At 39.5% G+C, this 22702-nt stretch overlaps 1 pseudogene; it reads right to left on the bottom strand.

Annotated features, from left to right (window-relative positions):
* Positions 1–1343: 1343 nt before the first annotated feature.
* On the bottom strand, positions 1344–1960 carry LOC144648471 (uncharacterized; annotated as a pseudogene).
* Between the last annotated feature and the right edge of the window lie 20742 nt (positions 1961–22702).

Below are 22702 nucleotides of genomic sequence, written 5' to 3'. Positions count from 1 at the left end.
CATAGCTTGGTATATCATTGTGCAATCTTTGGTAACTGAAGACATGTCTTCCAATGTTTTCACGGTATTATCCAACATTGGAAGACCAAATGTGTTCTGTTCCAATTAAACTCCAATAATATTCCAACTGTCACATCATGAGGAAAAAGCATTTTTCCCTTTGTTGGAACCTTATTGGACTTTTATTGGTTCAATACAATTTACCAATGATTATCCAATGTTGGAAGGTTATAACTCAAATTTTCCAATGATTTACCATATTGGAAAATGTATTTTTTTCCTGTGATCGTGGCAGCCTTTCAACGAATGACCCTGTGAGACTTCTAAATCGCTTGCTTATCATGTCACACGCACAGTAACTGTAAAATTTAATGGTAACACCCCTGAAAAGGCATACTGTGAATGTGCAGTAGGGAACTGTGGCCTTTGCTGTCACGCTATACTAGTTCTTCTTCAGTTAAAGCATTTTACACATTATAAAACGTTGTTGCTGGCCTTGACTTGTACTCAGAAACTCCAGACTTGGCACCACCCAAACACAAGAAAGAAGGATAGTGCAAAGGTAAAGACTGCATCACACATTCGTCCAAAATACTTCAGAAATGCACGCTCAGCTAGAAAAACTGTAATGCATGAGAGAACAAAAAAGAAAGTTCAGATGCGGCAAGGGGACGGCTCAAATGTAGACAAAAGTGACTGGTTGTCAAGAGATGTCTCTAAAATTAGCAGCAAAGTAGAAAATAGACTAAATGAAACTAGTGTTGATGTTTCAAACCATTTCTTGAAGACCTTAACGAAATACAAAATACAAAATACAATCCGGATTGTATTTTCATCTATCTTACCAAAATGCTCACTTGTGTAGGCTAATAAACCATGAGCATGACTATGCCAAACATACTGTGACCTATGATGACACCATCCTTGCACCACGATTTGCTGACAAGGCTGAAGATGTCTGGCACTCAGTACTTGTCTCTCAGCCAAGCACATCTTTTGGAGCCCATAGTAGTGAAAGTGTCTTTTCAGAAGAAAAGACTAAAGAGTTACTAAATTTAATCTCCCACTCAACTGAAGAGTTAATAACAGTCAAGATACCAGAATGTGAAAGTGTTAAGCTTTGTGGAAGTAATTATGTTGATGTCATACAAGGCTCAAAAGAGTGGTTGAACAATCGTGTTGGCATTATCACTGCCAGCAAGATACCAGCATTACTGGGACTATGTGGACATAAAGAGTTTGACAGCTCATGGTTTTGCATTCATAACAAGCTGGATGAGAGCTTGCATAAACCTAAGAAATTTAAGAACTTTGAGAGGGGCAAAACCTATGAAAGGGCAGCTTTAGACAGCTTCCACAGCAAATCCTCTATCTGCCATAAGCTCATCACCCATGTTTAATTTAGTAGTTAAACCTGGGGAATTGGCTGTGATATGTTTGTCAGATGTACGTCCACCCCAAGCTTGTGAGACATACACAATAGCACCATGAGGGTCTATTCCAACAAGGAATTTAAAAGTTGTGTAACCCTTGTAATTTGAATAAATTTTTTTGTTCGCTTGTAGGCTGGAGGGCTTCTGAGTGAATATCTCAGTGTAATCGATAATAACTCTCAAGTACGGAAATTTGGAAAACTGCCTTGCCTTTCCATCTGTTTCACTTTCAGGCATTTCACACAAATCTTTCAAATGAAAGTACAGCAGATTGATCCATGAGGTAAAGATCTTGCTGAGACTTGATTCGCTTATTCCAAACCTTAATGCCAAGTCAGTTACAGTCAACCCTACTCTTAGACGCACAAGAACCATGAATAGTTCTTCTGGGGTTAATTTGGTCGTTCTAGTTACTTTATTAACTGGAGCACGATTTTTCGAAAACATCTCACAACCTCTCCAGTGTCTTAATCTTCCTAAGGCTCCAACACTTTCCAGGTAATCAAACAGAGCTTTAAAGGTTCCATAATTGGGAAATCCAGTCCAAAATTGGAATTTCTTATCATCAAGTTTTAAGTCTTCTAAAAGAAGGCATTTCGAACGGAGTTTTTCATTTTCCTCTTCAAGTTCTTTAACTCTGCAGTGAAGCTGTAATAGTTCATTTAATATAGAGTGTTCCACATTCAGTGACCATATATCTACCTGACCCTTGCAGTAGTTGTGCTCTTTTAACGGATGGTCCGCAGATAAACACTGGCTCCACAATTTATGTTTTCCGGCAGTACAAATCTCTGGTTTCGGACGGCCTTTTGCAGTGTCAACCCGCTAAAAATAATAGACAAACAAACAAACAAAACAGGACTCAGAAATTATATACTCCACAATTTCACACTTGTCAAATCACAAATCCCTACCTTTTTTTTCGCGAAGGCGTCGTTTCATTTCGCTGTCTTTTCGTCCTCAGGCTATTTTTTGTCGACCTTGAAGGCTTTGGCTGATTATGACTGTGTTTAAACACACAAGGGTTATAGGAGGCACTGTCTATTTCATCCGATTTTTGACCTCAAATGAAGTGCTCTGAGCACAGCCGCGAGTTAACAGTCGGAAAAACGATAAAACTTTAAATATTTTCTTGTTTTACGGCTGTTGGAGCATCCAGGAGCGCAACAAAAATCGTTTTTTCCCTTGTTGACACGCTAAGCTGAAACATTTGCAAAGGGAAAACACAGCTGTTTACCCCCCAAGGCGCAAAGCATTGTGGGATGCGTGAAAAAAGAGAATAGATTTCTTTGTGTTGTTCTTATCCCGCTGACCGATACCGTAGGTTCAAAGTTTAATGGCTTGTATGTATAAAAGCTTCTTCGAATGGCTCGATTTATAGCTCTTAAGAATTTCACATGACAAATAGAAGAAATAATCTTAGAGAAAATATGAAAATCTTCGAAGCACTAAACTGATATTCCGTGTTTTGATGGAATTTTTAGATTTTCCAGGCACGAACTGTGGACTGCGACTGTGTTGGGTATTAAAAGGTTGATTTCAGGACAATTGTATGAATAAAGTCCAATTTTAGCAGTCTCTGAATGTTTTATAGTTCCAAGCGTATTGTATGATAATCGATAGTCATGATACGTAAATAATTTATCGTAAAAAAGCTCGCCAAACTGACGAATTTTGTTGCCTTTTAATAATATACTGTAAAGTACTTGATTTGCATCTCTAATAGATTCATAAAAAAGGAGAAAGAAAAAAAAGACATCGTATAAAATTGTAAAAAAGATTGTCGTAATAAAAAATAATAATCGTCCCAGCTGAGAATCGAACCCGGGCCGCTGGACTGTAGGGCCAACGCATTACCACTACACAACGCGTTAGCAAGCTTGCACTTTATAGTAGAAATTAGTGTTATATAACGAAGGCTTTTGAATGGATTACCCGCGTCCGCTGTAAACACAAGCAACCAACGTGATCATACCTCCCTTCAAACAACTTCTATACTAACATGCCACTCACAAAAAAACAGAATCATTTCATAGCTCTAGAGACACCAATACATTTAGTATTCTCATTCACGAGTGGGCTAACAAAGCGCTTTTGATTCAGAGTGGCAACTTCTTCAGTTAGCTTAGATAATTCTCCTTCCTTCTCTTGTAGCTTTCTTTGCACTTCTAATAGCTGAGCTTTCAGTGTTGAATTCTCACTGGTAATTGACTTAATAATTTCATCCTTTGGATCACTGTATACTGACCTTTTGATCTCCCTACTTGGTGCTTTACAAACTCCTAAGTCTCCCTCATATTTAAGGCAACGTTTAGCCGACTCGATTTTTCGCGGGGGTGTTATAAAAGAGGTTTTCTTTTGAATGTACGAGCTAGAGGTCGATCTGTCAGGTATATCTTCAATCGACAGTCGTTTTCCTTTGGACCAGCGCTCTGAGCAAATAACATTTCTCTTCCAGTTTACGTTCTTGTTTTTAAGAACCTTTTCATAAGTACACTTTAGATCTTTATCCCTTGCAATTTCACAGAGTTTATAATAATGAATTCCAGGAGTACGCCATGAATTAGTACATAGTGCTGCAGCACAATTCCAATGCCAGTTGATAGCTAATGTGTCATCCTTAAAAGTATGTTTAACATCAGGTAGATCATCAAGTGACAGGCGCTGCCCACTGCTCCAATGAGCACAGCAGATCACCTCTCTCTTCCAATTGACCTTTGACTTGCCAATTACATGCAAGTATGCGTCCCTTGCGTTCTTTGTTGCCTTCTCGAGCCAGGTAAGAGTGTAATATGTCATTCCTTCCGTTCGCCATGAATTTTTGCAAAAACAGGAGCTACAGCTCCAGTGCCAGCTATTTTTCTTTGTGGAATAATCAGATGTTGCCGTCGACTCGGCTGCCATATTGTTTTAACGTTGTCCGTAAATGTCCAGATTCGCCCCAGTCCCTTACGTTATGAAATTAGGCAATGTCCCTTTCATGTAAACCGTTTTTGACATTTCTTTCCAAATAACCCGTTAAAATGCTTGATTCTTTTCGAGATATTTCGAAACCTTTTTTTGGAAATACTTACCTACCCTTTTGAATCCTCCTAATCTCTACCCTTCCATTTACTTAAAGCCAAAAAAGGTACCCCCTTGGGGCATGACCTCCTCGTATAAACGGCTATAGAGAGTACCAGCCCCCACCCCCCGGTGGTGTTCTAGCTGATACCACGCGCAATTCTGTTGACTGTTTTGCGTGGAGTTTTCCCAAGACCATGGTTTTGATTCTCCATTGAGATTTCATAAGATGCTTTGAAATAACAAAACAACCTCCTTGGTATGTTAACTAAACTTAATACAGTGCCATAAGGGACAATAAAAAAGGTCGACACAAAGGTCGATTAGGGAAGATTGGATTGGTCAACTTAATAACATACTAGCAATTTTAGCAATTCTTACCTGGACTGCTTTTGCTCTTATGGGCCGCTGTATTGCTTTATTTTAAAACCGTGCGTTTATCTTCTGGCTGAGTCGGCTTTTTGATAGCACATTCTGGACGTTGCTTTCACTGACACCCTGAAAACGCTTGATCAGTCTTCGTTTCAGCTTTCTTGAGCCAGCGCCTTTGCAATGTCGAATTCCTTTTCAACCAAAGCACTCAGTTCAGACTTCTTTGTAACTTCTTTGCCTTTAAAAAAATAGCCTTTTTCTGCCGTTAACTTCACAGATAGTAAACTGTGACTTGGCTCTCCAGAAACGAACACAGGCTGCCTTTTGGCTTCGGGAGCGATCTTTCACAGGCACCACAAATTCTTCACTCATTAAGGTGAAAAAAGTTGCCTAAGTTTCGTCGTCAACGGATGACATTTGACGAAAACATTTCTTATCTTCTGCACACATTCCAATGATGAAAATAAAAAGCGCTAACCGCAAGGGACATTTAACAATCATTTTGCGTACTTTCGAAGACCAAGACAAGACCCACATGAAAAAATCCAGACAATTCCTGACAAGCATCTTGAAATATAACCCTCTCAACATTAACAGCTAATTACTACCATTTTCGAGCGCCTGTGAAAGGCCAACGTTTCCTGCCTCTTTACACATTCAAGTTTGTCTAGCCGACCTGTCACCTTTTTCAACTGAACCAGATGGTGTTTAGAGCGGGAAGATGACAAGTTTTGATAGCTCCGCCTCTGTTTTTGCATGTTAATCACAGGTTTTCGAAACTTTAAATTGAGTTTTATTTTACACGCCAAAGTACATTTGAGTTACAATACCTTTAAAATTTGTGAACCGTATTTAAAAATTGTTTACCGATTAATCTTTTGTACTTTTCGCTGAAAAAATGCGAGACAGCTGCTATAAATAGCGAACAATATTGACAGCCTGACAGTCAAGGAAACACTCAAAAAGAATATTCCTATCACTCCACAAAAAGGGTCACTCCAATTTTTTAAGCAAAGAAGACTTTATTTAAGTGTCAAGAAGCTTCTTTGGGTATACCCCGTTGTAAACTAAAACACACAGAACCATGCTCGTAAGCTAACGATGCGCAACTTGGGGTGCAATAATTTTAAATTGAAAAATTAAACGAGACTTACCTGGAAGTTGAAGTTTGATTGAAATTCTACCGAGTTACATAATGCCAGGGGATCACATGAGATTGCTTGCGCATGCGCATGATCAGTCTTAGAAGACTTGGTGCGCGTGGTGTAAATAACGCGTGTAGTAGCCACAAGGGTGGGTGGGTAGGGCATGTGATCCCCTGGCATTATGTAACTCGGTAGAATTTCAATCAAACTTCAACTTCCAGGTAAGTCTCGTTTAATTTTTCAATTCTACCTCGTTACCATGCCAGGAGATCCCATGAGATTTCAAAGCCAACCACGCGCGACAAGTAACAAAGAAGAAATGGTCCAAAGATAATAGTTGTCTCAACTCAACATACTTTATTGAATGTACAAATTATAACATCAAGTTAGGCGTTAAGCCTACAACTGTTTCAAGTACACTGGATGCAAATTGTGACTCTCTAACTACAGGTTTGTTGTAGAATTTGGCAAAAGTGGATTCTGATGACCAACCTGCAGTACTTAGTATTTCATCTAGAGACACTGATGCATTACTTGCTGCTGACACTGCAGCAGCTCTAGTACTATGAGGTTTAAACTTCTTTGTGTCAATGCCAGCAGAGGACAAAGCAGTTTTTACCCATCTACCAATTGTATCCCTACTAACTGCTTTGTGCGGCTTAGTGTAGCTTACAAAAAGTTGGGATTCTGATCCTCGTAATGATTCTGTTCTGCTGATGTACTCTTTAAGAGTAGTAACTACACACAATCTACTATCCCTGAAAGCAGTTAAAGTTACTGTGGGATTAGGAAAACCAGGTCTGGTTTGCTTTAACAACTTTGAAAACAAAAACGTGTAACTGTCAACAGACACCCTCATGTTTGATAAATTTAACAAGTGGACAGTTTGCCCTCTTTGACCAGAAACTAACAATATTAAAGTCACTAGTTTAAGTGTCAGTTCCTTAAGAGTCAATGTTCCAACAGGCGACAAGCCTTGAAGGTAATGTAAAACAACGCTGACATCCCAAGTCTCTGAATACCTTGGCGAGGGAGGGTTGCTCTGAAAAATGCCTTTCAGTAAACGTGACACTAAGCGATGCTGCCCCAGACTTGTACCATCTTCTAATACAATATATGAAGATAAGGCACTCCGTGCTGTATTAATGGCACTGTAAGTGAGTCCCTGTTCATAAAGATGTGTGAAGAATTCCAAAGCCTGCTCTACAGTTGGTTGATTTTGATTAATTTTCCTTTGAGCACAAAAGTAAGACCATTTCTGGATATAAACTTGATATTGTTTCTGGGTACCAGGTCTCCAGGAGGCCATGAGGAGGTTACAAGCTGATTCTGAAATTCCTCTCGTTTCAAAGGATCTCCTGATATGTAGCAGGCCATCAGTACCATTTCTGCGTGAAGCGGGTGAAGTTTGGTCATGTTGGGTAGCGTCAGCAGTCTTTTTTGTTGTGGAAGAGCAACTGGATGTCTTATCAACAATCTCAACATCTGGGGCCACCAAACTTGTGTTGGCCATATGGGTGCAATCAGAATCCCTTCTGCTTTGTCCATTTCTACTTTCCTTAAACATCTAGAAATAAGAGAGAAGGGTGGAAAACAATAAAACCTGTATTTGCTCCAGTCAATTGTAAATGCATCAATATGGGTAGCCTCTGGGTCTGGCTTCCATGAAGCAAACATAGCTAGCTGTCTGTTCGCCCGGGTGGCAAAGAGATCAATTTCAGGGCTAACCCATAAGTCTTGGATTTGCCTAAAAACTTCAGGGTTCAACTGCCATTCGGTGCGTTCATTAAAAATTCTACTCTCTCGGTCTGCATCTGTATTCTGGACGCCAGGGATGTGTGCGGCAGTTAGCCATGTGTTGTTATTAATGCACCAAGACCAAATATCACAGGTGATGTCGTTGCACGATGGAGATTTAGTCCCACCTTTGGAGTTTATATAACAGACAGCTGTAGTGTTATCAGAAAGGACTTTCACATGTTTCCCAGACAATTGTAGTTCAAACACTTTCAGGGCAAACTTAATTGCAAGAAGTTCCAACTCATTAATGTGTTTTGACTGCTCTCTAGTAGTCCAAAGGCCTTGGGTACTAATATTATTGCACACTGCTCCCCAGCCTTTTTTGGAAGCATCACATGTAATTTCAATATCAATTTTACCATGTGAAATAGGATTATTGGACTGCAAGACATTGTCTACCCACCAACCCAGGTCTGCTTTGGCAGCTGGGGATAAGCACATTATGTCCTGGTAATTTCCCTTAGCAATTTTAAGGGCAATGTTCTTGTCTATTTCAAGATGTCTGTAGTGTAGCTGCCCATACTGAACAGCTGGTAAACTGGCCACCAGTAGACCTATCACTTGTGACACCTCTACAATTGAGCATTCTGATTTAGCTAACAGCTTTTTACATGCCATGCTGACTTTAAGAGCCTTTTCAGGGGTAAGAGCTATTGTCATCGTGACTGAGTTTATCACAAAACCGAGGAATGTTATTATTTGAGTGGGCTCAAAGACTGACTTTTCAGGATGAGGTAGAAAACCCAATTTCTCAAAAAGATTCACGCTATCCTGAACATTGTGTTCACATTCTTCATAAGTATCTCCTTGGAGATATGAGTCGTCTATGTAGCCAACATTAACATGGCCTTTACTACGAAGTGAGCTGTAAACTGGTTTTAGGATTTTTGTAAAGGATCGGGGGGCAGATGACAACCCATTTGGCAAGCAAGTGTATTGGTATAGTTTCCCTTGCCATTCAAATCTTAAGTATTTCCTGTATTTTATACTTATTGGGATTGTGTAGTAGGCATCCCGCAAATCAACAGATGCCATGTAGCAGTTTTGCTTGACAAGATTCACTGCAGATAAGAAAGTATCCATCTTAAAATGTTTCTTTTCAATGTTGTAATTTAAATCTTTAAGATTTAAAATCATTCTGTAAGTGTTGTCTTTCTTTTTCCTAACAAATATTCTAGAAATGAATTCACCCTCTGAATGGGTGGTCTCTTCAATAACCCCTTTAATCAGGAGCTTGTCAACCTCTTTGCTTATAATTTCTCGTTCAACAGGATTATGTGATAATGGATAAGTACTGGAGAGCTGTTTTGGCATACTTATGAAGTCAATGGGGCAGCCCTGTACCATCTCCAGTATTTGCTTGTCTGCAGTGATCTCCTGCCAAGCAGGAATAAAAAATTTTGTTCTGCCAGCTATGACAGTAGCTTGAAATGTAGTTAAACTCACCTGATCTTTTTCAGGTGGTGATTTAGATAAAGGTTCCTTCACTGGGTTTTCTCCTGTTGCTGTTGCTGCCTCTTCTTGGCCCCCTATTTTCTGTTCGGGAAAGGGGGCCGATGGTAGTTTTTTGACCCTGATGTATAGTAAGAATTTGATCTGTAGGGAGTACGGCTGTTGGAGCCTGCAAAATGCCTTGATCTTTGCCTCTTGTCCCTTCTGTCTGCTGATCTCCTATCACCATGTATCTTGGAACTTATCTTATTAGCTTCAGCAATGTCCTTGACAGCTTTTGGAAGGTTGTCCCCAAATAATTGGGAAGTTATGGTGTTAGAGGGATTGCACAAATGCCGATAACTTGGATGTAATTCAGGCTTAAGCCTTTCTCTTCGGCGCAAGTTCACTTCAGTGTTAGCATTAGCTAACAGAATAACAGCATCCATTAATTTGCCAATGTTATCCTCTTTGGACGAGTTTGTCTCGTCTTTAATGAGTGAATCGACGACTGTAACAACAGCAGTCATACCTTTGATAAGATATTTTTGGACCTTTTGAAGTTTTAGGTCACTTGATCTTGCTGTTTCGCCCAGGTTGTTCCAGATATTAGAGTTCACTCTTGTTTCAGACAGACCTTCACAATTGCTTGGAGGGATATACTGCTTCTTGAGCTCGTTTAGTTTTGTTTCATTTGGTTTTGCTTCACGAAGAAGCTTGTGCACAAGCCCTGCCAATTGTGTATTGATGTCTGGTCCTTTCTCGTCCTCAAGAGCAAGATCTTTTGTGAGCTTCTCGATTATAGCCGGGTTAGAGTCGGCTGTTTTCTGACGTTTTGCTGATGGCTCGTCGGCCTCGTTTTTGTCAGAGCCTTCATCGTCCGAGAGCTCGGACTCAGAACCGATCTCCTTGTCTTCAGTTATTCTTGTGTCCTGTATCAGCTTTCCTAAATCAGCAAAGCCTGTTTTCATTGACTTTGTTAAGCCAGAGAAAACAGTGGAAAGCGACGATTGTAAAATAGTTGACAACTGAGTCATGTCAACAGTTTGTGCAGCAGATGATGTCGATGCTTTCGCGGTTTTCCCGCCTTTTTCAGTGCGAGCACTTTTCTGCGCTTGACTCGTGTTAGGGGCGACTTTAGCGCCTTTCTTTTTCGTTGGCTTATCTGCCGCTTTTTCTGACTGAGACAGGACCTGTTGTGGTCTCTTTCTTACAACGCCTGTCTTGACTTCTCCCCTCTTCTTTTCCATCGAAGGGGAAGCGCGATGATGAACATCGACCGTGACGCGTTCAATGGTGGTATTGGCGCCATCCTCAGTGGCCGCTTCAGAAATAATCTCGTCATTTGCCTGGTGATCAGCAGTTCGCTGTCCGCTTGTCGTCTCACTTAGGAGACTAGTATTCTCATCCGTCATACTGAAGAGATTCTCTTCGAGATTTGACAGAGTGGAGTGTTTCGAACTCACAGAATTCACCATGTGCTTGCTGTGAGCGGCGTCAGTCTGTTGTCGATTTTTTCCCACTCCAGCAAGTAAATATGAGATAAAAAAGGTGTCAAGGTACTTAGACCACGACCCTTCGTATTTTTCGCTGCAGGAGGAGTTGTAATACTGTGACCTGAAGGCAAAAAACCCCTATTTTGCAGCCAAAATATCAATATCGTCTTCCTCTGATCGAAGCATACAAGCACTGATCATGCGCATGCGCAAGCAATCTCATGGGATCTCCTGGCATGGTAACGAGGTAGAATCGTATTTTTAAAAGCAATCTCTCATTCAATAATTTCAAATGGCTGCTTTCATGCGTTTAAAATAGTGTACCCCGTTTTAGGAAATGCCTCTAAAATGGATACCCCGTTCTGACTCAGGAGCTCCAAAATCACGACCCCGTTGGGCGGCAAATACCCGTATAGGTCTTGTATGGGAGTAACCCCCCAGAGGGTAATCTGCGCCTAACGGTTTAGTTAGTTAAAGGGGATTGGTCGTGATTGTGTAATCCGATAATCTATTGAAGTGATGTCATATCACTGATGATATTGATGCAATTTAACGCTTTGCCACGCTTAGTGATGTGTAATTTTTTATTTTCTATGTTTAATTGCAACACAAAGACATTACCGTAAAAACTCGTGTATAAGCCCCACTCGTAGATAAGCCGCACCCCCAAATTTCAAGCATGATTTTGAGAAAAAAATAAAACCTGGCGGAGAAATGCCCAGTTGACTGTGAAAAATGCTGGATTATGAGGAAATTTCAACAATCAATAAAGCTAAACTTGATTCCTTGAGCCTTTTCGATCGATGTGCAGGATGTACTATAAAACTCTAACGGCACATGCTACATTACAACTGCTTCTGCTAAACAACAATAAATATCATAGCTGCTCTATTCACTTTCTTGCTCTACTACTTCCTTACTTAATGACAAAACTGCGCTTTTTACAAAACTGTCCACTTAGAGGTGTAATTTTACAAACAATTCTCTTAAGTAACAAAGCAAAAACGTAGCTTATATCAACTGAATTAGGCAAGTTATTACATTTAAGGTTAACTTGTATTACATTTACGGTTGGTCAGCTAATTACATTTAGCGTTAAATTGTATTACATTTACCGTGGGGTAAGTTGTTACATTAAGGGTTGATTTTTTTTACATTTGCAGTTAGTATTACATTTAGAGTTAATTTTTATTACATTTGCGGTTGGTATTACATTTAGCATTGTTATTACATTTGGCGGTGATACAACCATAGCCATCTCCTCTGGCCCACACCTGCGAATGTTTTCCCTGACAAATTTCTTGATGTGAATGGCGTGTGTAGTTTTAGTAATACTAGGTGTGGGCTGTTTTGATACGGTGGAGCTACATGCTTTCGCTATAGACTTTCCAAGTCTTGCCCAAACACTTCTTCCACTTGACTCTTAACATTGGAAGTGATCTAAAAGAAAAACCGAAGCAGTAAGGACCACTTATGGTAATGCTACTGGGTTAACACAGGATCTGATCTAATCAGCCAAAAATTGTGAAACATGTCTTTCAAGATAAATCACCATGGTGGAGGTTCACAAAATGTGGGGTATCAGCTTTCATCTTTTGATCAGTAATGATTTACTTCTGTATTAATATGGTGCTCGTTGATCACAGACAAGGCTAAAGCTTTTCCTTTACTTATTGGACGTGATTGAGGTGTTGGTGCTCTAGCTGATGCCGGTGTTGATGGAGAGTCACTCTTTCTTGTCTTAGAGAAAAACTCAGTCATTCCTCTTCTTTTATTCTCTGATTTTCTTATTTTAGACTGAAAAGGTATGATCATCTGATGGTGAGAATTTTTTTTTTTCAACCTTATTTTGAATTATGCAAATTCGTTGCTGAAATTCAAGATTCGTGCGTCAAGATTTTGAAGAATAATGTCTTCATTTTCTAGATTACAGTGGAAATTCCGCGCAGCGAAGAAGAAAATCTAAAAGCGTTTCTCGAACAATGGGTGGTAAAACTTGTGAGGGTATGTCCAGCTAAGTTATCTAACATGAGATTTATTTAAGTCTGAATTAAACTTTGTAGTGAGACATTACAACAAATGCTGCCCAAATGTGGTTACTTGACTTATTGTTATACTCTGTTTACTGTTTTAGATGTAGGTGAGACTGGTAAAAATGACGTAGAGCTAGAAGAAGTTGAAGTCAGCTCAGTGTCAATCACACATGATGTCAGAAAATGGCTGAGGGATAATACGGTTTCAGTTGCCGTTTTTCAAAAAGAAGTCATCAACCGATCTCAAGTTCCTCTGTCTTCACTTCTCAATGGGTCACCAGATGCACTTCCTTCAGGCGCTGGATGCGAGCCATGGCAGAAAATGAAGACATTTCTGACAAGTCCTGAAGAGCGGCACAAGCTATTAGATAATATATAAGGTAATATATTTTTTAACGAGTTTTCATTTAAATTAAAGTAGATCATTTGCTTATTTGTTATTATCACTATTTTTGTCTTTTCGGGAAGAACATGAAAGAAATGTAAAGGGATGGACAATGTAAGTTTTATTAAAAAAAATGTGCTAACAAAAATAAAAACTTAGAAGATTTTGTGTATTTTTAAACTCTATATTATATTTTTAATTTTATTATGCATGTGTATTTGTATTCTAGGTAATTTTTAAATAATCATGTTATGTATATTTCAGTAATGTCACCCCCCCACTCCTTTATAGACCTTTGTTTTCAAATAAAGTATGTATGTATGTACACTGGATAAAAGGGCAATGTGGTTGCAATTTCGGCAGGTTTCAGTGCGCAACTTCCTTTTTTAAGTTCTACTTTTGCAGGGCAAAAGGGAGAAAATGATGATGCTGGCACACCAGCCACTCTGAAAGTTCTAAAAAACGGAAGGTTTTCCAGAAAGTGGAAACTCCAAGCATGGATGCAGTTTTCAAGGCCTCGAACGGCCTTCCACCTGCCAGCATGACAGAACGACTCGTGGAGTCAATGGACTTGACAAAGAGCCAGGTAATGAAAATTATAAAGTTCTCACCTTTCCGTTTTGACACTTTTACGTTGTTTTCCTAGTCTAGCATCCACCCTGCTTTTATTTGGTGGGTCTTTTCCCCAGTGTGATGTGTCAGTAACCAAACAGCTTGAAAAGAATTCTGGAATTTGAATGTCGCTTGACAAGCCTCACATTTAAAGCTACTTTTAAAATTATTTTGCAATGAAATCGCCGAGCATCCCAAGAAATTTAGTTGTTTTTGAATGGCAGTGATACTTGTGTTTCCCAACTTGTACAGCAGTAATATGATCCTCCCACAGGTAGAGGTCGATCTTACACGGCATTGGTTTTTCTTGAATGGCAGTGATACTCGTATGAGGTGTGCAGTATGTAGGAGAAAAGCTGAAAGATAAAGTGACCAGAAGGTGAAGTAACACAGTGATCAACATCACTGAAAACAAATGAACTCGCCTAGCTTTTCATTTACTTGACTGAGTTTGAACACGTCCTGCACTGCACACACTAGCAGTGGCTTTGTGACAATGCCGATTGTTTGTTATACTCCCACATGTGGCTCGTGGTCATCTTTTCAAAAAAGAGGTGTGACATTTTGCCACTACTAATACGGTTATTTACATTTTATTTACTCCACAGGTTTAATAACTATATTTGAATATCAGTTGATGAGCTTTCAAATAATATATTTTGGCATACACAGATTCAGATACTGACCATGAAGAGACCCCTTCTGCTTCCCCAGAAGGCATCAACCCTCAAAGTGCAAATATAGCAGTACATGTTGCATTACAGGCAAACTCTCTCCAAGATCTTGGAGTAAAAACCCATTTGGTGCCAGTTGTAAAAAACTGGGTGTTAGGTGCCGCTCCCTTGGCAAAAGGAATATGCTATTATCAATTGCCAGAGTGCTATTTCAACAAGGCTTTTTAAAAGCCAGCTGTTCAGAGGTAGACTTCAAGCGGCTGAAAAGGCACAACAACATTTTTCAAGGTAAGTAAAACGTTCCAAATAAGTTATCATGTATTGCTGTCCGGTAGATCAGAAGTCCTGTTTTCGTTAACCGGGAAGTGTTTTTACGTCATAGTGAACCTAAAGATTTTCAAACAACTGAAAAATGTAGAAGTTGATTTAACGCAAAGAGAATTTATAATTTGTATTTTTTCCTATGCGTTTAACTTAAAACTATCTAACTAAAAAAAGACAATCTTAACATGTACATGGGAACTGACTTAAATTATTTATTAAAGGTGATATAAATCTGAAATTAGCGAAAGTAACGCAACCTGAAGTTTTTCCACGACTTCATGTCATCAAAACACTGATATATAAAGACGTGATAAAAATGATACTGTTAATGTAAGTGGGCATGAAATGACAACACTTAGGTTTTTGCTCAAATCATTTTATCTAAATGCCTTCATATCACGCTTGCCTTACTTACACTTTATTTGACACAACCTAATTTTTTATAAAAATGCATTGTGGTTTGTTTTCTAATTTAGTTTTTCAACTGATGATGATGAAGTGAAGTTGTCCCAACGTCAGTTTCCCCCCCCCTTATTATTTCCCTCCCTCATTTTCTGCACCATGTATTTATTATAAGAGTTCAATAGGTTCTTCTCTCTTTCTCTTTCTAGGCAATTTAAGAAAGGTTTGTTGTTTACTGCCCAGCAAAAGGGGTGACCAGCTGTTGAATACACGACTCAAGGTGGATCTGTTCGTGGCTATAAAGGAATATCGTTTCAACGACCTCAAAAGGAGCCAAGTATTGAGTTTGGGGGGGGTTAATGTGTGAGAAAATACGCCACTACATGTCCCTTAACCTGAAGCCAGTTCCACCAATTGAGATAATCAGTCATATTTGTGTTATCATAGTGACAAAGTATATGTATTATTTAAACTTTATACAGTTGAAAAATTGTAACTGTTATCTGTTATGTTTCTTCTTTCTTCAGCTTCATGATGTGCCTAGTGACCCAAGGGGTGCAGGAATCTGCGCCTTCACATCAAGGGACATCAAGAAAAATGAGATTATATGTGAATACGGGAGAGAGGTGGTTACCGAAGAAGAAGCAAGGGCCCAGGAAATGCTCTCTCACTTCCCCCCTCCCCCACTGCCCACAGAATGAAACTTCATTTAATGTTTGGATTTCCACAGCTTTTGACTCTCCCTCTGGTAAGAATTTACAGCATCCAGTCTGGCAACTTGATGCGGAATTTTTCTGGAATATGCCACATCGTAATTATTACATTTACCTGCAGGGCAGAGAAACAACATTATTAAAAAAGGCAGTCGATAAGCACTAATCAGCCTCAGGAAATACTATGCATCATGTGCGATGGTATGCATAAGTAAAAATCAAACTACCAAGTCTCTGTGCAAATCCCATGAAAGATCTGAAAAGTACCTTACGAGCTCCCTGCAATTTGCTTGGTTTTGCTTGCCACGGTCAAGGTTTTTTTCAACTCATGATGTCCCAGTCAGCACCAGCTCTTTTCAAACCTTCTTAGGGAGGGTCCCCACCATGGCAGAAGGCAGGCAAGGAGTAGGGGCCGAAACTGTCTGCCTTGGTTCCTCCTGACGACTTCTGAGCTGGATCTAGGATTGCAGCTACCTCCTGGAAAGCAAAGGAGTGTTTCATTACTTCTTGTTTGCCACGGTCAAGGTAGTACCATACTGATATTGTAACACTGAATTAGTGGATGCTAGTGAAGAGCTTTAATTGTGTGTCTAAGAACTATAAAAAGTAACGTCTCAGAGCTTAATGCTGAATTGGATTATGATAAATGTAATTGGCCTTGCAAATTTTAAATTATCTGACCATTCTTAATTAAGTATCCTGTACACCTTTACCTTTTCACAGGTTTAAGCTGTCTTCAACCCAAGCAGGGATATACATTCCTAAATGTAAGCTATCCATATAATGAAGATCTCATTTTAAATCCATCCTCCAGTTTTAAGTAATCAGTTCGATAATACAAGCAAGTGAAATGAGGCCATTGGCTTGCCTGGATACCTCGTTTCAGACAAAATTTTTGGTAATGTAAGTTTTGTGCAATTACTAGTTTAACGGTATAATTATTAAAAGTTTAACTTAATGATGCCTAACAGAGGTTGCTGAATCACATCACATGGCTATAAATCGATTTAGTTGCACTTGTCATTGGGGAATCTGGACTGAGATATGTTTAAACCTCGTATCAAAGGCTTTGTTTCATGTGTTCAAGATTGGATAAAAGGAAAAAGGGTACTAAATTATGGCAGTTTGAACACTGCTGGAACACCATTGCAAAGAAGCTCAATTCCATTATTGAAGACCAGGGAATACCAAGCTACCGCACTGGTACACAATGTAAGGTGAGCATTATTGCCTTCAGGACGAGTACAAATGAGTAAAGGACCACAATTCCCGAAGTGGCAACAACCACGAGTCATTTGAATACTACTATGAGATCGATGAAGCTGAACATCATGCCAAAACAAGTTCTTGAATGTGGTTTGGCTGAAGATGTCGATGAAATGACAGTTGGAAACTCTGGAGATTCAACGGAATCAAATTTTACAGCAGATCACGAAAGTGATGCAGATCTGGAACAGGAGCTAGAAAAAAACTTAAAAGGAAACTCAAAAACCTTCCAAAACGAGAAGCAAAGGAAAAGCGCCCAAAAAGAAAGTGAAGGCTATCTTAGCTGTGCCCAGCGTATGGGCTTGGTGCTGTCTTGCCACACCATACTCTAAAGGGTGAGGAGCGGCCCATTGCCTATGCGCCCTGTTTTCTGTCAGAAACAGAATAAGTACTTACAAATCGAGAAAGAGGCCTTATCCCTTGTCTGGGGGTGTGAAGAAGTTCCAAACCTACCTAGAGGGGAGCAGTGTTAGATTCTCAGGTTTGGGCTCCCTGTTTGTCACATGAACTGTTTTTTTTTATATATATATATATATTTGACCACTCACCAGTTCCTTAGGCACAGTTAACGCACAGTTTGTGTATGGTGTAGGCACAGTTTATGCACAGTTAAGGCACACTTTACGCACAGTTTATGGATAACTGATGCATGGTTTATGGACAAATCATAGGCACATTTTTGTGCACGCGTATTTCGATCAGTCAATCTGAAGTCCAACAACCAATGATTAAACTTTGTTACAGGTAAGGGAGATCAATTTTTACCATTTCCTTTTTTAGACTTAATTACTTATATTGACATTTAATAAAGGTAGCTAGAAAGGGACTAGTTGGAACTATGATTTACTGTGTCAAGAAATTTATGGTCAAACTTGTCCTTTAAGGAGGCTCGATGTAGTTTTTTTAGCCGAAGGGTGGTTGTTTTGAAAATTAAAATTATCTAGGAAGCCAATGTTCGATTTTAGCCAAAATGCACCATTATGATCAAATACGACCAAATTTTAATTTTTTTACCCGTCACTTAGTCACAAAGGTTACCATAGCAACCATTGACGTTTTCTTTTGTTCTCAAACAAGCTTGATTTTCTCGAAATTTAGATTGACTCGGTGTTTATTTTTTGATATGTTAAAGTTTAGTGGATTGACTAACTGTTGACGAAATTTTAAAAAAATCTGTAAGAGCGTTTTCAAGTAAATCAAGAATGAAATTTTCAGAAAAACACCATTTTAATATAGAAAAGGGGCTTTAAAATTGTTTCGTATTATTTGAGCACAGTTACTCTCACTGAAATATAAATACTTACACCACCAAAGACCATTAACTAAAAGCGAAATACTTTTTGGTTTAATTTGTTAAATATATCGACTGCCGATTGTAGAAAATTATAAGAAAATACCAAAAACTTCATTCTTGATTTACTCTAAACCGCTCTTACAGATTTTCCTAAAATTTTGTGTACAGGTAGTCAATCTACTATACTTGAACATATCAAAAAATGAATACCAAGAGTCAATCTAGATTTCGAGAAAATCAAGCTTGTTTGAGAACAAAAGAAAGCGTCAATGGTTGCTATGGTAACCTTTGTGACAAAGTGACGGGTAAAAATTAAAATTTGGTCATAACTGATCATTATGGTGTATTTTGGCAAAAATCGAACCTTGGCTTCCTAGATAATTTTAATTTTCAAACAACCACCCTTCGGCTAAAGACATCGAGCCTCCTTAAGTTATGGCTAAGAGAACGGGTTAGAAAGTAAATATTTAGTCATTTTTGGGGCATGATTTTTGACCGATTTCATGCCATTTCTTTGCCCAAGTCGTGAACTTAGTGACCAAAAGCTCTTTTGAGGTGTTGAGGGCATGGTTACATGCCATCTGAAGAGTAATTATAACCGATGACTCCTTCTAATTGGGCATTGAGCATTTTATTTCATGCCCATTGTTCAAGAAAGCATTCCAAGATAGTATTTTATCCAGGTTACTGGCATAAAGTGAAGTGAAGCAGAGATCAAGAGAGCCATCAGACAACTGAAGAACGGAAAAGCAGCTGGTCCCGATGGCATACCATCAGAAGCCATCAAGGCAGATCTAAACACCTCGACCAAAATGCTGTATGAACTGTTTGGCAAGATCTGGGAAACGAACGAGATACCAGATGATTGGAAAGAAGGCTACCTAATCAAACTTCCAAACTTCCAAAGAAGGGAGATCTGAAGGAATGTAAGAACTGGAGAGGAATCATGCTGCTGTCAACGGCCGGAAAAGTACTGAATAGGATAATTCTGGAGAGGTTGAAAGTAGAGGTGGACAAACGGTTGAGAGAAGAACAGGCTGGGTTCAGGAAAGATAGGTCATGCACAGATCAAATTGCTACCCTGAGGATCATCTTGGAACAGTCTTTAGAGTGGAACTCTCCTGTTTATGCGACCTTTGTGGACTGTGAGAAGGCATTCGATAGCGTTGATAGGGAAGTGTTGTGGAAGCTGCTACGCCACTATGGCATCCCAGAGAAATACATCACTCTTATACAGAAGACCTATGAGAAGTGCACCTGTAGAGTCATCCACAACGGAGTTCTTTCAGAATTGTTTGAGATGCTCACTGGAGTGCGCCAGGGTTGCTTGCTGTCGCCCTTCTTGTTCCTGCTTGTCATCGATTGGATAATGCGAAGGACGACAGAAAAACATCAGGATGGCATACAGTGGACACTCACGACCCGGTTAGAAGATCTTGACTTCGCCGACGACGTTGCCCTTCTTTCACATAACTACAGGAGCATGCAATCCAAGCTAACAAGACTGGCAAAGATCTCAATGAGGACGGGCCTTAGGATCAGCAAATCCAAGACGAAGGTGATGAGGGTTAACACCAAGAATGCAGATAGGATAGAACTAGATGAGGATGAAATCGAAGAGGTGGAGTACTTTGCGTACCTTGGAAGTGACATCAGCAAGGACGGTGGATCTGATCAGGACATACGAGTGAGGATCGGAAAGGCAAGAACTGCATTCACCATCTTGACACCTGTTTGGAGATCAAAAGTGATTTCCAGAAAGACCAAACTACGGTTATTTAATACCAACGTAAAGTCAGTCCTCCTTTACGGCTCTGAAACGTGGAGAGTAACAAAAGCGAACTCCGCCAAACTGCAGACCTTAATCAACAAATGCCTGAGATCCATCATGGGCATCCACTGGCCAGAGGTCATAACAAATGAAGAGCTTTGGACAACAACTGAACAGGAAAGGATCAACATCCAGATAAGAAGGCGAAAGTGGGGTTGGATTGGGCACACCCTCAGGAAAACAAACTGCAATGTCACCAAGCAGGCACTGAGATGGAACCCACAGGGGAAGAGGAGCCGAGGCCGTCCCAGAAACAGCTGGAGGAGGACGTTAGATGACGAGGCAAGCAAAGCAGGCTACACCTGGAGGCAGATTGAAAGGCTAGCCCAAAACAGAACACGATGGCGAGCAGTGGTTTCCGTGGACCTATGCTCCATGGGGAGCGAAAGGGTTTAAGTCAAGTCACTGGCATAAACCTCTCTTGCAGCATGCATGTAAAATTCTCATGCCAATCTTGCACGTTTTTTGCACAGCGACCTTTATCAAGCGTTAGCATCTGGTTGCCGTATGGGAATTGTTTAGCGGCAAAGATTGAGAAATCAACCACACATATGATTGTAAAATCCTTTATTTACAGAGTGCATGAAACCGATAGATTGGACAATATTTCACTCTTACACTGCAAAAGGCATATCGAAAAAACCTTGAACAGCAGTTCAGTACATAAACAATAAATTTAATTCACTGACTGCAATTGTGTGCTTTTATCGGTAGCACCATATACCTATTAAATCTCAAACTAATAGTCTTTACGGACTTCTTGTCCCTACCGCAGCTGTGTGAGCTTGGTGACAAGCTCAGACTGGACCTTGAAATAGTGACGTTAGAGAAGGATGATTGCTGGAAGCACGAAATGAAAGGTGAAGGCCGCACTACCACAACATCTTTAAACAAAATCATTCCTTAAGCAGTAGCAGTTTTTACAGCTTACACAAACTTGGCATATTTCGAGCCATGGCCAATTCAAATATATTTGTCAATCTGTGTATACATTACTGTGAGTTTAACATGTTTAATCCATCAAATATTTTTCGCTTGGTCTAATCACATCACTTTATGTGTAGTGCAGCCGAAAACTGAGACATATCAGATGATGTATATTCTCTAGGTTACATTTCCCAGTTCAGTCTTGAACTTTTGAGTTACACTCAAAAGTTAGTTTTAAATTGTAAGAGATTCGTTAATTCCAATAAACCTGAAACATTTTTAATATACTATTAACATTTCTTTTGCCGAAACATTTTTAAACTCAGTTACTGATGAGTGGCCTACGAAAGTTTGTATTAAATGATCATCCACTCAAGTCTTGAGTAGTTTACTGACCAACTGGATTATATAACGCTCCTCCGCTGGAAGTAGAGCACTGTATTGGTTTTGCTGGTGAACGTTTAACTGAATTATATACATATATCTTTTAATAAAAACTAAACTACCTTCTTTCTCCTTTTTTAGACAAAACATTACCAGTTGGCGTAAGGCCTGTGGCCATTTACAAGAAGATTTCACCTGCTGTCAAACAGACATACAACCTGTCACTGAATGGCACAGTGTATAACTACTTCCAAATGCTTGAAGGCCTTTTACAAGTTTGTATCTTCCCTTCGGACATCGTGGTCGATACAACTTTAGATGGTAAGAACGGATTGTCATTATACCAGAAAAAATCTACTTCTGTTCTTCTCAAACTTAAGATGATTTCATTTCGCACCCTTACATGTGCATCACGCAAACTTCTTTCCTGAACACCTTGTCATTGTAATCTTTTGTTCTTAAACACTTTCTTTTTTTGGAAACTTTTTATGGACAACTAAATGCGTGTGCTGCAAGTGCTTACTCGATAAGAACCAATCACATAGGAAAAGTTTGGCCTTCGTTATGGTTGCTTAGGTAAATAAAGGGAATAGGTCATGAGAGGGGGCAGAGGACGAATAATAGACGTTGTTGATGGTATAAAATAAATATTTATTATGCTTTTAAATTAATACACATTTCTTATCATGTTAAAAATGTCTCATTTTGCAGTGCAAATCGCAAAAGATATTACCGGTATGTGCCAGGAGTTGATAGTCATTGCATCCAAAAAGGATCTATCCATTTATAAAGAAGAGTTGTCACGGTCCGGCAACGACTGCGAGCAGATAGGAGTTGGGTCCACACAGACACCCTAGCTGTTATCACCACACACGTTTCAGGTTCGTGCACAGCAGAAGAGATCTATTGTTACCTGACAGATCTTGGTTCGGGGACGAGTGACAAACTAACAGACCATGAGACTTGCCAAGCCTTCTTTATTGCGGGGACAGAGCTACTGGCCTGCACTACACTGCTGAAATTATTCTCAATTCTTCTACTTTCACAAACAAAAACTCGTTAATGTTGTGCTTGCCAATTACAAGTATAGATTTGAGATTCAATTTTAAGCTGAGCG

The sequence above is a fragment of the Oculina patagonica genome, chromosome 4, assembly GCF_052425735.1.
Source record: "Oculina patagonica isolate OP01 chromosome 4, crgOcupat, whole genome shotgun sequence".
Taxonomy (NCBI): domain Eukaryota; kingdom Metazoa; phylum Cnidaria; class Anthozoa; order Scleractinia; family Oculinidae; genus Oculina; species Oculina patagonica.
The sequence above is the reverse complement of the archived record's forward strand: the minus strand, read 5'-3'. Positions and strand labels throughout refer to the sequence as shown.